A 15,027-nucleotide genomic window follows, 5' to 3' on the forward strand; every position below is an offset into this window, starting at 1 on the left:
CATCAAGCTACCAATGACTTTCTTCACAGAATTGGAAAAAACTACTTTAAAGTTCATATGGAACCAAAAAAGAGCCCGCATCGCCAAGTCAATCCTAAGCCAAAAGAACAAAGCTGGAGGCATCACGCTACCTGACTTCAAACTATACTACAAGGCTACAGTAACCAAAACAGCATGGTACTGGTACCACAATAGAGACATAGATCAATGGAACACAACAGAGCCCTCAGAAATGATGCCGCATATCTACAACTATCTGATCTTTGACAAACCTGACAAAAACAAGAAATGGGGAAAGGATTCCCTATTTAATAAATGGTGCTGGGAAAACTGGCTAGCCATATGTAGAAAGCTGAAACTGGATCCCTTCCTTACACCTTATACAAAAATTAATTCAAGATGGATTAAAGACTTACATGTCAGACCTAAAACCATAAGAACCCTAGAAGAAAACCTAGGCAATACCATTCAGGACATAGGCCTGGGCAAGGACTTCATGTCTAAAACACCAAAAGCAATGGCAACAAAAGCCAAAATTGACAAATGGGATCTAATTAAATTAAAGAGCTTCTGCACAGCAAAAGAAACTACCATCAGAGTGAACAGGCAACCTACAGAATGGGAGAAAATTTTTGCAACCTACTCATCTGACAAAGGGCTAATATCCAGAATCTACAATGAACTCAAACAAATTGACAAGAAAAAAACAAACAACCCCATCAAAAGGTGGGCAAAGGACATGAACAGACACTTCTCAAAAGAAGACATTTATGCAGCCAAAAAACACATGAAGAAATGCTCATCATCACTGGCCATCAGAGAAATGCAAATCAAAACCACAGTGAGATACCATCTCACACCAGTTAGAATGGCCATCATTAAAAAAACAGGAAATAACAGGTGCTGGAGAGGATGTGGAGAAATAGGAACACTTTTACACTGTTGGTGGGACTGTAAACTAGTTCAACCATTGTGGAAGTCAGTGTGGCGATTCCTCAGGGATCTAGAACTAGAAATACCATTTGACCCAGCCATCCCATTACTGGGTATATACCCAAAGGACTATAAATCATGCTGCTATAAAGACACATGCACACGTATGTTTATTGCGGCACTATTCACAATAGCAAAGACTTGGAATCAACCCAAATGTCCAACAACGATAGACTGGAGTAAGAAAATGTGGCACATATACACCGTGGAATACTATGCAGCCATAAAAAATGATGAGTTCGTGTCCTTTGTAGGGACATGGATGAAACTGGAAAACATCATTCTCAGTAAACTATCGCAAGGACAAAAAACCAAACACCGCATGTTCTCACTCATAGGTGGGAATTGAACAATGAGAACTCATGGACACAGGAAGGGGAACATCACATTCCAGGGACTGTTGTGGGGTGGGGGGAGCGGGGAGGAACAGCATTAGGAGATATACCTAATGCTAAATGACGAGTTAATGGGTGCAGGAAATCAACATGGCACATGGATACATATGTAACAAACCTGCACATTGTGCACATGTACCCTAAAACCTAAAGTATAATAAAAAAAAAATAAAAATAAATAAATAAATAAAAGAGAAACTCCAAGAATTTACAAAATTAAGTAAGAAACAAGAATGTCTCGCAGTTAACCATCTTACAGGAGGTTATGGTCTTCTCTAAGAAAATTCTAAATGAACAAATGAAGAGCCGAAAGAAACATCATATCGCTGGCTTTCTTGATGTAAGAAAAATCAAATTCAAGCCTGCATCGTATAAAATACATTGTCTGAATGAAGTAATTACCTTTAAAACAATCCAGCACTATTTGTATGCCACCCAAAAACAAGAAAATCATAACAACGCTTGTACAATTTTGTACCTAAGATTCTTTCTCAGGTATCTGAACACTAAAATTTATTTTTATTTATCTTTTATTTTTTTCCAAACCCAGTTGGTTTCCTAGGATGACATTTATTTTTAAGATGACATTTCATGTAGTCTACAAATAGAAAACCCAAGTTAATTTTCTACTCATGTGCTACAAGCAATAATAGTCAAATATGCTAAAGGAAAATAATCCAAATTAATAAAAATGGTTTTAGAGGTAGATAACAGTATCCCAAAAGACAATTTTTAAAATGCCACACCATCTCTCTCTTCACTCTAATCTCTTCCCTTTTGCCTACTTTTCTACCTAGCATTCATATTTCACAGAATACCAGATATCAGCCAATAGATGCCAATATGAAAAACAAGAAAAAAAGCTTCCTATTGTTCAATGCTTACTAGAATAAATAAAAAGAAAAAGCTTTGTAATTTTCACTAGAGGAGTGATATTGGCAAGGCTGTAAATAGTCAGTTGAACTTGTCCTCTCCAAGTGAGACAGCCAGATGTGAATGTAAATCTAACTAATGGATGTGTTTTAAGATCACTGAAGATAGAGAGGTGAGAGAAGGAGGCAATGATGCCAGTATGCTATTTTCTGAGCATAAACACAGAACAAAGTGCTAACAACTTATACATCATTTTACTATTTATAATAGCACTTTTATATACTTTATTTCATTTCATCCTTAAATCCCTGACAATTGGCCAGGTGAGGTGGCTCACACCTGTAATCCTAGCACGTTGGGAGGCCAAGACGGGCGCACTGCCCGAGCTCAGGAATTCAAGACCAGCCTGGGCAACACAGTGAAACCCACTCTCTACTAAAATACAAAAAAAAACAAAAAATCAGCCGGACAAGGCGGCGTGAGCCTGTAGTCCCAGCTACTATGGAGGCTGAGGCAGGAGAACTGCTTGAATCCAGGAGGCGAAGGGTGCAGTGAGCTGAGATTGCGCCACTGCACTCCAGCCTGGGCGACAGAGTGAGACTCTGTCTCAAAAACAAGAAAAATCCTTGACAATTGTGTTCTACATACATTTTTCATGTGAGGAAACAAAGGCTCAGAGAGGTTAACATTACTGTCATAGAGCTAACAGTGGGCTTTAAACTCAGATCTAAATGATACTAAATAAGACACTTCAGGCAGAAAAGTATGATTACAATTTAAAATGACCTTAGTTCCTACAGCTTCTGTAGGTAGAGGGAAAAACAAACAAAATAAGTAAATAAAATGACCTCACAAAAGTGTTTTTCATAGTTTCTAATCAAGTACTTCAATCAATGATTCATTATAATGGACTTTCATTCTGAGCTAAATACTAAATGGTAATTTCAATTTGTCACCAAAATTACTAATAGATCACTCATTTCAACTACAAAGACAAAAGTAAGCACCATATAATCAGATACCTTACATTTAAACAGAATAACATAATTAAACTATTAACAGAGTGAAGAAAGATTTTTTTTTTTTTTTTTTTGAGACGGAGTCAGTCTCGCTCTGTCGCCCAGGCTGAAGTGCAGCGGCATGATCTCGGCTCACTGCAACCTCCGCCTCCCAAGTTCAAGCAATTCTCCTGCCTCAGCCTCCCGAGTAGCTGGGATTACAGGCACATGCCACCACGCCCGGCTAATTTTTTGTATTTTTAGTAGAGATGGGGTTTCACCGTGTTAAGCAGGATGGTCTGGATCTCCTGACCTTGTGACCCACCCACCTTGGCCTCCCAAAGGGCTGGGATTACAGGAGTGAACCACCACACCCGGCCAGAAAGATGCTTTTACTGGCAACGATAATTTACAATATTCAGAAATCTGCTGTGACATAAGGTTACATATTTAAATTAAAATCGTTTCTCTTTATGTTCAAGTTTCTACTATTTCAAATACTCAGCTCATTGTATTCCCATTGCCTGAAAATTTCTTAATCCTTTCTCAGAGAGCGTCTTTTTAAACTGATAGTTCACTTTCCATCTTCAAGTTATAGATTGCTACATTCTTTTTTTTTTTGAAATGGAGTCTTTGCTCTGTCACACAGTCTGGAGTGCAATGACGCAGTCTCAGCTCACTGCAACCTCAGTCTCCCGGGTTCACCAATTCTCCTGCCTCAGCCTCCTGAGTAACTGGGATTACAGGCATCCACCACCACGTCCAGCTAAGTTTTGTATTTCTTGAGATGGGGTTTCACCATGTTGGCCAGGCTGGTTTTGAACTCCTGACCTCGTGATCTGCCCGCCTCAGCCTCCCAAAGTACTTGGATTACAGGCATGAGCCACCATGCCTGGCTGGCTGATTGCTACATTCTTTAGCAAACTAGGTCTCAGTTTCAAAGATCTCAAAGTAAACCAGAGCAAGATACATTAGGGGAAATGCAACATTGGCTTGAACCCTGATGAAGAATCTATTAAAAACGGGGAAAAATTTTAATAGTTCTTTCTCCATTAACAGGAGAAGGTAACATCTGTACTTTCCTGACCTGCCTTACTTTCGGTTCAGAATCAACAAAAAATAAAGGATCCAAATAGATGATGATAAAAATATAACTAAATCCAACGTGCAAAAACCCTTATTACTTCAATTGCACATTAAACTTAACCAGTTAGAACTGCAGGCATTCCATTTCCTTCTCCCTCATAGTATTAGTAGTCCAGCCTGTTCAGATAAGCCTACCATACAAATGAATAGACAATGTATAGCCTAAGAATTGAGAGTCCCAAAAATTGAATCATAAGGCACTGAACAAAAGTATACTCAATCCCTTCCCCTAGCCTCCCCTAATCCTCCTTTGGGATGGCAACTCAGGGGATGGGAAGAAGGAGAAAGCTATTTCCAAAAAAGAACTTCCTACTTTATGAGTCATGGTAGAAACACGTAAAGACGAAAATAATGGTTCCCCCTTCAATAAGCACAATCTTCTCAAATATAAAACAAATTCTTCAGAAGTAGTCTTATAACTCTTCAACAGGAGCACCTCACAAACATAATACATATCTCCTCTTCCTTCATTTCCTATTTCAGAGAGAGGCAGAGATTGAATGAACAGGTATTAGCCTAGCTTGGCCTGAGATGACTGAGCTAAAATGAAGAAAATCAAGTCTGCAAATTCCCAAAGCAGTCCTGATTAAAAACCAGTATTCTATGTAGTCTCTGCACAGGTTATGATAAATTTAGCTACAAAAGGCAGACCTCTTTGTAAAACTGCACAGTACACAAATGGGTACTTAATAATTTCACCTTCCTTTTCAAAATTCTCTCCCTTACCTAACTTCCTCTCTCACCCTTATCCCAAGTGAAGACCCTCAACTTGCCCTCTATATGCCTAAAAACCATCTCTTACTTAGGTTTGACCTCTGGCACTCCCATTCCCCATAACCCAACTAGGTATGAATCAGATTATGTGATTAAATTACTTCACATTAATGGGTAAATGAGGCTTAATCCACGAAGGTCAATTCCACACATGTCATTAAACTCTACTACGTATAAGGCACTAAGTTTGATCAATTAATATACCTATCCTTCTTACAAGAAAAACTAACACATATCAATCTTTTAATGAACAATGTAAAGAAGAGGCACAAGAGTGTTTGCTTCATATCACACTTTCTCCACCAATTTCTTTCCATCCTGTTACCAAACCCCTCCAATCTCCATCTGGCATGGAATAAAATCCAAGGGATCAGTATTTCTTCCAGTAAAAGTCAATGCCTAGGAAGACAATGTGGGATAGCACAGCAAACAATAAACATTCAAATCCTGAAATGGACTGTAGAGGGTCTCTTGTATTTAATTTTATATATTAGCTGCAAGTACAATAAAGAGCTTCTAAATAATCCAATTTCTGTACAAGATACCTATAAATCAGCTTTGCTCAGAACTCTGAATTCTTAAACCGTAAATACTGAGATGCTTTTTCTTCAGTTATTTCCACAGCTAAAACATTTATAGTAAATACCAGTTCAATCTGCCCTACTATACTTAAAGGCTATTAAACTTAACTACTGTTTTCAGTTAGATGTGACATTTTTCCCAAGACTCCTTAAGTTTGAAACTCCAAACTTGCTTTAAACCTCCTTTTCTCCCATCATAAAATTTATTAATTTTGATCTATAACAGAGCTTCTAAACTGGAGAGGAGAATGCAACTATGGAGAGGTTTGGATTTGATTTAGCCACATGATATTTTTAATGGTTTTAATTAGTTGTCAATATTTTTAAGACGCAAGACACTGAATGCAAAAATCTAGATTTCTGGGTCCTCTTGAGAATGCTGAAGATGGGGTCCATATTCATATATGGCACTGATTAGGGGGACCTGAGACTTGGATGTCTCTCTGATAAGGCATAGTGCATTTCCCTCATTTTCATTATCTAACTAGTACCCGAAGGCATGTGAGTTTGTTGCTCATGCTATGGCTTTGAAAGGTGCATAATATTTTCCATATCACTTCCATACTTCCCTAAGTCACCTATTATAAAAAGCCAAAAGCAGACCACAGTGGTTTGCAACTCCATAGTTAATAATTTAAAAAATTCACATAGCTTAGAAGGAGTGAGAAAGAAGAAAATTCAGACTAGTGGAAGGGTAACATAATTACATAGGGTTAAAAGTCCATCTGAAAGCTTTTTTGGGAGTGAGAAAAAAGGTGAAAGAACACAAAAACATTGTTGAAACACTAAACGCTTTCCCGATTGAACACTGTTACTCTCTGGTGGTTCCTTACCACATTCCATGCTTCAGAAACTTCCTTCCTACTTTGTATGTATTAATATAATAGCAGTTAGGTCATACATGCTGAGAAATGTTGGGAAAATGTATAAAACACATTTACATCATCAGAAATAATTCTTTTTACATTTTTTTTTACCAGTCTTAGTCCACTTTCAAATCCCTTCCCAAGTATTTTCTACTGCTTTCCGCTTTATATTCAAATGACAACTGCGGTCCTGGGTTTCAGGCCTGAACTTCAACCCTGGACAGACTCTCTAATACAGAAACTCTTCTGGCCGTTACGGCTGCGTTCTTTATTATAGCTCTTATTCCGATTTCCACAGTCTCCTTCATTGAAAATTTATCCCTAACCCCCTCTCTAAAAGATTTTGATCAAATTTGTGTAGCTGGCGGGTTGGGAGGATCGGGGCGGGAAGGAACTCAGTTGTCCAAATACAACTAATATCCTGTGCTGTTTCATTTAGATTGCTAATTTAAATAAAAAGCATGAAAACTCTGCAAGATAATAAATCTTCGTAAAATAATCTTGTTTGCTAAGTGCACAAAGCCACAAGCAAGTGAAGCTCTATCTTTCAGCATGTCTGGACTAGTGAGTTTTCATCATGGACTCAGAATACTAAGAAAGGAGAAGCAAGAAATCTGTGAGGCTCAGCGACAGTCACACTGGCCCACACTAACAAATTACTAACCGGTGTCTCACCTGCCCCCACCCCATTCCCAAAGATAAGGGTGTCAGGGCACCTGCATCTGAAGAAGAAAGACATCAGAACCTTTTCCGTGCAAGTTTTAAGAAAACAAAGCTTTACCACACGTAAAATGGTTACAGCATAAAACCACGCAGCACGTTAGTGGGGTCTCACTCCTCTTCACCCACAGGGAGGCTGCCCACCACCCTATCCCCTATTGTGATGCGCCTTCCCCAGGATGTCGCTGCGTTCGTCTGAGATGACAGGAAAGGGGCGGGGCACGGGGTTCCTCTGCCCTGGAAAGGGATGAGGGTATCGCCTTCATCCCCGGGGAAAGGCCTCCGGACTCCCAACCCAAAAGCAGCAGCCGCAAAACTCAAGTCTTATCCCGGCCTCTCCTAATTGGGTGCTCGTGGCCGGAGCCCAAAACGCCACCCACGGTCCCCGAGCAGGGTCCGGCCGCCCAGACCACCGCCACAGCAGCCTGGCTCTCACGCCCAGATTCGCCCTCCGCCCCTTTCCTCTTTTGCCCCGGCCAAGCCCAGCCTCCCGCGCCGCCCCCGCCGAGTTCCCCAGCTGAGTCCACTCACTCTCGAACCTGTAGTCCCCCTTCAGTGCCCACAGAAGATTGGGGCACAGGCCAAGGCCAGTGACACCTCCACTTCCTCCTCAGCCAGAGCCCTCCGGAGGTGGCTGTGGAGGCGGCCACTCAGGCGACTGCGCGTAGCAGAGCCGCCCGGGCAAGTTGCAGGCCGGCTCCTCAGCCTCTGATCGCGAGAGCTCACAATCCGAAGAGGCGAGGCCAGCAGCGTTCTCGCGATAACGGTGCTCTCCGCCCAGCAGTGGGCGGGGCACCGAAGGAGGAGGCAGTTGAGGGCTTGGCGGCCTCGGGTGGAATCTCAGGCGGCGGGGAGAGGAAGGCGCCGCGCGACCTTTCCTCGCAGACGTCAGCTCTGGTCAACCGCGAGCCTCGAGCCCGAGTGGCTGAGGGCTGTTACCTTCAAACCTTTGAATCCTACGTTTTCCCCTTGACTTCCTGTCACCGTTAAAAGTGGACAGCATCTCGGTCACAGAGTTGGAGAAATACTGCAGGAACTCTTCAGGGAAAGCGTTTTCCTCATCAAAGCAGACTCCAAAATCGCTTCTGCCGGCGTGGACCGGCTGGAACTGATGAGAGTCCGTCGTCGTGAGGGACACCTTCTGTTCCCTAGCGTCCCCCGCTGCTTATTTTTAAACGCTCGGTTGGCGGGAACCCGTGTGCCAGCTGAAACTCCTTCAGTTTCGCCGCCTAGGAAACCTACATGGGCTGGCTGGGCAATAAAAACGGGAAAAAATGTAAAAGACACAGTCTCCGCCCTCGAAGCTTGCACCCTCGGGGCAAGACCTACAGGAAAATAGATAATCCCATTATTCTCTGATAAAAGCCGAGCTGCTTGCCATGAGCTCTGGGAGCAGACGGGGAGGCCTCTTTGAGAAAGCCTTCACCTGGGAGTGACACTTGCGCTGAATCTTAAGCATAAGTAAGTTCTCCAGTTTAGGGAAGAGGGGAAGGGCATTGCAAGGAGAGGAAGCAAGGAGGAAGAGGACCTGGTTTTGAGTAATTGGGTATGAAAACAGATATTGCAGCAAGAACTTTGTTGAAAACCTTTAACCACTGTTTAGTTCGGATGAGAACATTCCCAGGCTCCTACGTGTGATACGCAAAGTATTTTCCAAATCAGTGTATGCTAAGGAGATGAGCAATTGAGCTGGACAATTATAAGATAGCTTCTTCTTTCTCCTGTAAGGACACTTAAATTTCAGAAACCTAACAGAAACGGGTTATTGTCATAATTCACTAAGTTATTATAGCCAACATTTTGCTAAATTGGAAATTGCCAGTAATTTCAAGCTGTCTACATAAGAGCAATCTAATAGGAATTTGGTGATACAGTTTCTCAGAGAAACTGAGAAAATTCTCAGACAAAAAACAAAAACGTCATCAGTCCTGATTTATTGTCAAAATTTTCTCCTATAAGCTCTACTCAAAAGAAGTCATTCTGTAGTCCAAGTTAGGGCTAATGAGGAACCATATACTTATATCAAAATAGCTGTCCTTTTCTAAAGAAAGACTCTGGTATTTTGTTGTAGAGTTTCTACTCACCTTCCTTTGGACACATTATTTTCATATTACATATAAAATAATATGTATACTATATGAAAAATACTATGTATACTATAGTTTTATTTGGCTTACCCTACTGTCACTACGAATAAGCCCAACACTTAGGAGGAAAGCAAAAACAGTTATTCTAACCCTGCTGATACGGTTTGGATCTATGTCCCCACCTGACTCTCATGTGGAATTGTAATCCCCAGTGTTGGAGGTCGTTGGATCATGGGGGCAAATTTCCCTGTTTTTGCCATTCTGGTGATAGTGAGTTCTGGTGATATCTGTTCTTTAAAAGTGTGTGGCGCCTCCCCCACCCTCCCTTCTCCCACCATATAAGACGTGCCTGCTTTACCTTGGCTTTCTGCCATGATTGTAAACTTCCTGCGGCCTCCCCAGAAGCCCAGCAGAAGCTGTCAGACTTCCTGTACAGCCTGCAGAGCCGTGAGCCAATTAAACCTCTTTTTTTTATAGCAGTGCAAGAATGGACTAATGCACCTGCCATAGGCCAACTGGGTGCTCTGTTAAGCATAATTTCACATCAAGTTCTTGGAATTTTCCAGGAAGCATTAGAAGAATCATATGAATGAAAGACTTCAGGCAAAATGTGGAAACTTTGTTCCATGCTGGAATCTGTTCAAACCATCATACCCTACTTGGATGGGTCCTGGAGCTCATTTCATTCTGCTGTTCTTCAAAAACAAAAAAGAATGGAGGTTGGGAGAAAATAGAAAATCGAATAAAATTTCTACTGTTCTTTGCTTTAAAAGTGAATTAACCGGCCGGGCACGGTGGCTCGCGCCTGTAATCCCAGTACTTTGAGAGGTCGAGGCGGGCAGATCACGAGGTCAGGAGATCCAGACCATCCTGGCTAACATGGTGAAACCCCGTCTCTACTAAAAATACAAAAAATTAGCCGGAGGTGGTGGTGGGCGCTTGTGGTCCCAGCTACTTGGGAGGCTGAGGCAGGAGAATGGTGTGAACCCGGGAAGCGGAGCTTGCAGTGAGCGGAGCTTGCAGTGAGCAGAGCTTGTGCCACTGCACTCCAGCCTAGGCGACAGAGCGAGACTCCGTTTCAAAAAAAAAAAAGATAATTAACCTTTCAAATATTAATGTAGTAGCACAGTAGCACTGGTAATAGTTATACATTTGGTAGGTAATGCCATAGATTTAGATAATCACAAATCTGCTCTACACAATAATTTGTAAATGCTAGCTGACTGCATAGGCTAAGGTTCAGAACTTTAATGAAAGTCTTTCTTCCACACACCAAAGAGGTCCATACAGAAAGAGAAGTTTCATATAGTAGCAGTGAACAAACAAGATCATTTGGTAGTTTGCGTTATAGCATGCTAAGGTAATATTGTTTCAAAGCAGGTAAGACCACAGACCCAGAATCCTATTTAATTTTTAAAACCTGGAATTTCTTTGTACTGCTAAGTTTGAGCACTGCCATCTAATGGCAGGAACAGGAAAATCACATACACGCAAAAATAACTCGATCCCTATTCAGCAAATACATTTATTAATCAAGCCCCTGTGTAAGAATACCAAAAGAGATGGGCACTGTGGCACGTGCCTATAATCTCAGCACTTTGGGAGGTGGGAGGATCACTTGACAGGAGTTCGAGACTAGCCTGGGCAACATAGCAAGACTTCTCTACAAAACTGAAAAAAATAAAAATACTAAGAGATACAGATAGTATTATACATATTCTGACAAAATGAGATGTATAATTAAATAACAAAAGGAAAACAAGTTGGGTCAAAGATAGAAATAATGTGTTATGGGAGGACAGAAATGAAGATTATTCTTTTTTTTTTGAGATGGAGTCTTGCTCTGTTGCCTGGGCTGGAGTGCAGTGGTGCAATCTTGGCTCACTGCAACCTCCGCCTCGCTGGTTCAAGCGGTTCTCCTGCCTCAGCCTCCTGAGTAGCTGGGATTACAGGCATGTGCCACCACGCCCGGCTAACTTTTTGTATTTTTAGTAGAGATGGGGTTTCACCATGTTGGCCAGGCTGGTCTCGAACACCTGACCTCAGGTGATCCACCTGCCTCAGCCTCCCAAAGTGCAAGGATTACAGGCGTGAGCCACCACACCCAGGCATAAGATTACTAATTTTTATTTTTTCTTTTCTTTTTTTTTTTTTTTTTTTTTTTTTAGAACACCACCTTTAAGGAGAGCTAGCTTGTAAACTCCTTTTTTCAAGGGCATGGGCCTTCTAATTATCACTTCAATGGGAGAGAGCTGATGTATTCCAAGCAGGGTAGAATTTAAGCTAAGCAAATGAAAGAGTCTTAGGCCAAGGAAGGTAATACATTTCTGTAAGCTTTGCCAATTGATTTTTTATTTTCCATTTGTGCATTCCACCAGTCTGGAAGACTGAGGGTAGTATACACAATGGAAATGCTAATTCATCTCATCTCAATCAGCTTTCACCACACAACATTTCTATAAACCTTTTATAAACTCATAATTTTTTTCAATTTTCTTTCTTTCCTCGATTTTCTATATCCATTCAGTTTTATCATTTTTAAAATCTCTTCAACTTAAAACAACCTTTAAAAACCTCTGGACAAAATTACTTTCTTTTTAACAAAAGAACACATTCTCATGCCTCCTTCGTAATCCTTTCAACCAAAAATACATCCTATTTTTCTTATACACTCTATATACACATTTGTTTCTCTTATATCTAGTAATTTTAATTACATATGTTAATTACAACTTTAACTCTCAGTAACCTTAATTTCTAGTGAAAAACGTAGAAAGTAATTTTGAACTGTTTCATATCAGTAGTTGTAGATAAATTTTTTAATTAACAGATATAATTAGTTTCTCTATACCACAGAAAAACAAGATGCTAAAATATACAAACTTAAACTTATGTTTAGAGATTAATATTTCAGTATTTTAACTTACTTAGAAGTGACTCTGACATTTTATGCTTATCTATTAATTTAATACAGCATAATTTTAAAATAACACAGGAATTCTCTCTAATGTCTTCCCCAGTCATCCTGGGTCCCAAGTACCCACATGGCAACTAGGATGGCTGTAAAGGGTGGAGCTCATCTGGGTCCTGTATTTACATACCAGGTCTAGAGCTTAGGAGAGAGGGCAGAGCTATGAAGAGGATGCCTGGAGGGTCCGACCCTACCCAACGTAACCAGGAGGCATAGCTTGGCCAGGGAGGATACGTTGGGTTTGCCCTACACCTGACAGCCTAGACACTGTGGACATGTGTATGTCTTCAGGCTTCACCAGGGCCACTTGTCTAGACCCCAGAATCTAAAGGCTCAAACCAAAGATGTAAGCTCACAGTAAGATGTGTTCAAGGCTTCAGGGAAGCCCAACAGCCAGCCCTCAGAGCTTTGGCTCCAAGACAAATCAAACATCAAAAATATCACAGAAATGGCCAGGCATAGTGACTTATGCCTATAATCCCAGCATTTTGGGAGGCAAAAGTGGAAGCATCACTTGAGTCCAGGTTTTGAGGCCAGCCTAGGCAACATAGGGAGACCCTGTCTCTACAAAAAATTTTAAAATTAGCCAGGCCTGGTGACACACACCTGTAGTTCCAGCTACTTGGGATGCTGAGGCAGGAGGATTGCTTGAGCACAGGCGTTCAAGGCTGCAGTGAGCTATGATTGTGCCACTGCACTCCAGCCTGGGCAACAGAGTAGGACCCTGTCTTAAAAAAAAAAAAAGAAAAGAAAAGAAAGAAAGAAAAGAAAAAAAATTCACAGAAGCAACGGTTTTTTTGTATGTGTCTTTTTTTTTTTTTTTTTTTTTTTTATAGAAACAAAGTTTCACTATGTTGCCCAAGCTGGTATCAAACTTCCTGGCTCAAGCCATCCTCCTGCCTTGACTTCCCAAAGTGCTGGGATTGTAGGTGCCAACCACAGTGTTTGGTCACCAAACTCTGTTACCTTAAGGCATCTAGTGGAAACAGTATAAATATGTCTCACCAAGAGACCTAGGTGAAAATGTCTGAATTATATTTAATACTGACAATTCTGAAGAAGTTCTAATTTTATTTTACCAACATTTTAAATGCTAGTTTTAATTACCAGTGATTACTAAAGTCACGTGAACTTCAAAAGCATTTGGGCTTATTTGCTTAATTAATAAGTGCTCATTTATTCATAAATCAATTTGGCACTTTGTAGACAATATACAAACATAGACATGTACCCATTGAGAAAAGCAAAATCACGTGGTGATCATTGAACAGGCCCCGGAGACAAAAACTCCTCATCTGAGGAATTTAGAAGGGAGCAAAGACCACCTGGTGACTATCAAACAGGCCATCCGGAGGCAAAACTCCTTATCTAGGGAAAATTAGAAGTAATTAAACTTCCCTGGTAGCTAAAGTCGACATGTGGTTCCAGGTCTCTTTCAACTTTTATAAGAAACTAAAATTCCTATATATCTCTGGAATGCCATGTGGAAACTCATTTTACAACCCTACGCTCCTGCCTTAAGGTCCATAAATTCTCCATATGCTCCCGCCTTAAGGTCCACAAATTCTCCAGTGAAAAATCCACCACAGCACGCTCCGTCCTCTCACTGAGGCTTCCCACTGCACTCCTCTGCCACATTCTTTCTAATAAACTTTCCTTTTTCAAACCTATACTGGTGCCGATAAATTCTTTTTACCAACCTGCGATTCAAACTCCTCCCAATTCCAGGGCTCTGACACCTTGCCTGGCATCTTGACCATATGGGGACTTTACTGAGATTTCTCCCTTCTTTGTCCTTCCTGCTTCCCTCAGTGGTCTGGTTCTTCACTTGGGAACCAAAGGCCCTTGGCCAAGGCTGAGATCCTGAAGCCCTAGAGAAGGGATACTTATACTTTGTTGTTGTCCTTAGGGGTGAGGGACTAGCCAGGGTTCTTTTCTATTTTTGGACTGCCAGTGAGCCAGCTTGAATACTCGTTGGCAATTGAGGGTTTCTGGCTGAGGGCACTCCCTCGTATTATCTCTACTGATGTTACCCGAGGGCGTAACAAAAGAGCAAATTTGCTATTACCTGTCAGGGTGGCAAGTCCACTTTTAACACTGTAAATTGTGCCTTGGAAATGAGCAGCAGCGATCTGAACACTGCACAGACACACTCTACAGGTTGCCGACCCACTTTTGCATTCAACTTCATCACAGGCACCTCATCCCAAGTTACGGGTAAGTTCTTCACATTAGGCTTGAGCTGACCACTCAAACAAGGGAACAGTTGTACTGGTCATCCAGGAAAGTGCAGGCCCTCTATTTGTGGTGGGACACCCCTGAAAAGAGTGAGTCAAAGGGAAAAGGGACGTCCAAATCCCTCAGGGAAGCCTCGGGGATCTTGTGGTCCCTTACCAAAACCCAACATGGGTTCAATTTATTCTTTAATTCATTCCTTCTTGCCGTTAGGTTTCAGTCTTAAAAACTGGTCCCATTTTAACCCACAAACTCTCAAAAAAAAGTGTATAATTTTCTTTTATAATCAGGGGTCCCATACCTCTGACTTCATTTTCAGGTCTTTTTAGCTTTATCCCAAAACCCAAAATTACATAAAAATCATCACATATGCTTCCAAGGAAGTTCC

General features: G+C 41.3%; 1 protein-coding gene across 2 annotated transcripts in view; it reads right to left on the minus strand.

Moving 5' to 3' along the window:
• BTBD10 (BTB domain containing 10) overlaps positions 1 to 8,083 on the minus strand; it is a 77,720-nt gene extending 69,637 nt beyond the window's left edge. For both annotated transcript variants that reach the window (XM_003254965.3, XM_003254964.3), the window contains exon 1: positions 7,878 to 8,083. The gene's annotated coding sequence lies outside the window, so the exon portion shown is untranslated. The remainder of the gene's footprint in view (positions 1 to 7,877) is intronic.
• Positions 8,084 to 15,027: the final 6,944 nt, after the last annotated feature.

The sequence above is a fragment of the Nomascus leucogenys genome, chromosome 15, assembly GCF_006542625.1.
Source record: "Nomascus leucogenys isolate Asia chromosome 15, Asia_NLE_v1, whole genome shotgun sequence".
NCBI lineage: Eukaryota > Metazoa > Chordata > Mammalia > Primates > Hylobatidae > Nomascus > Nomascus leucogenys.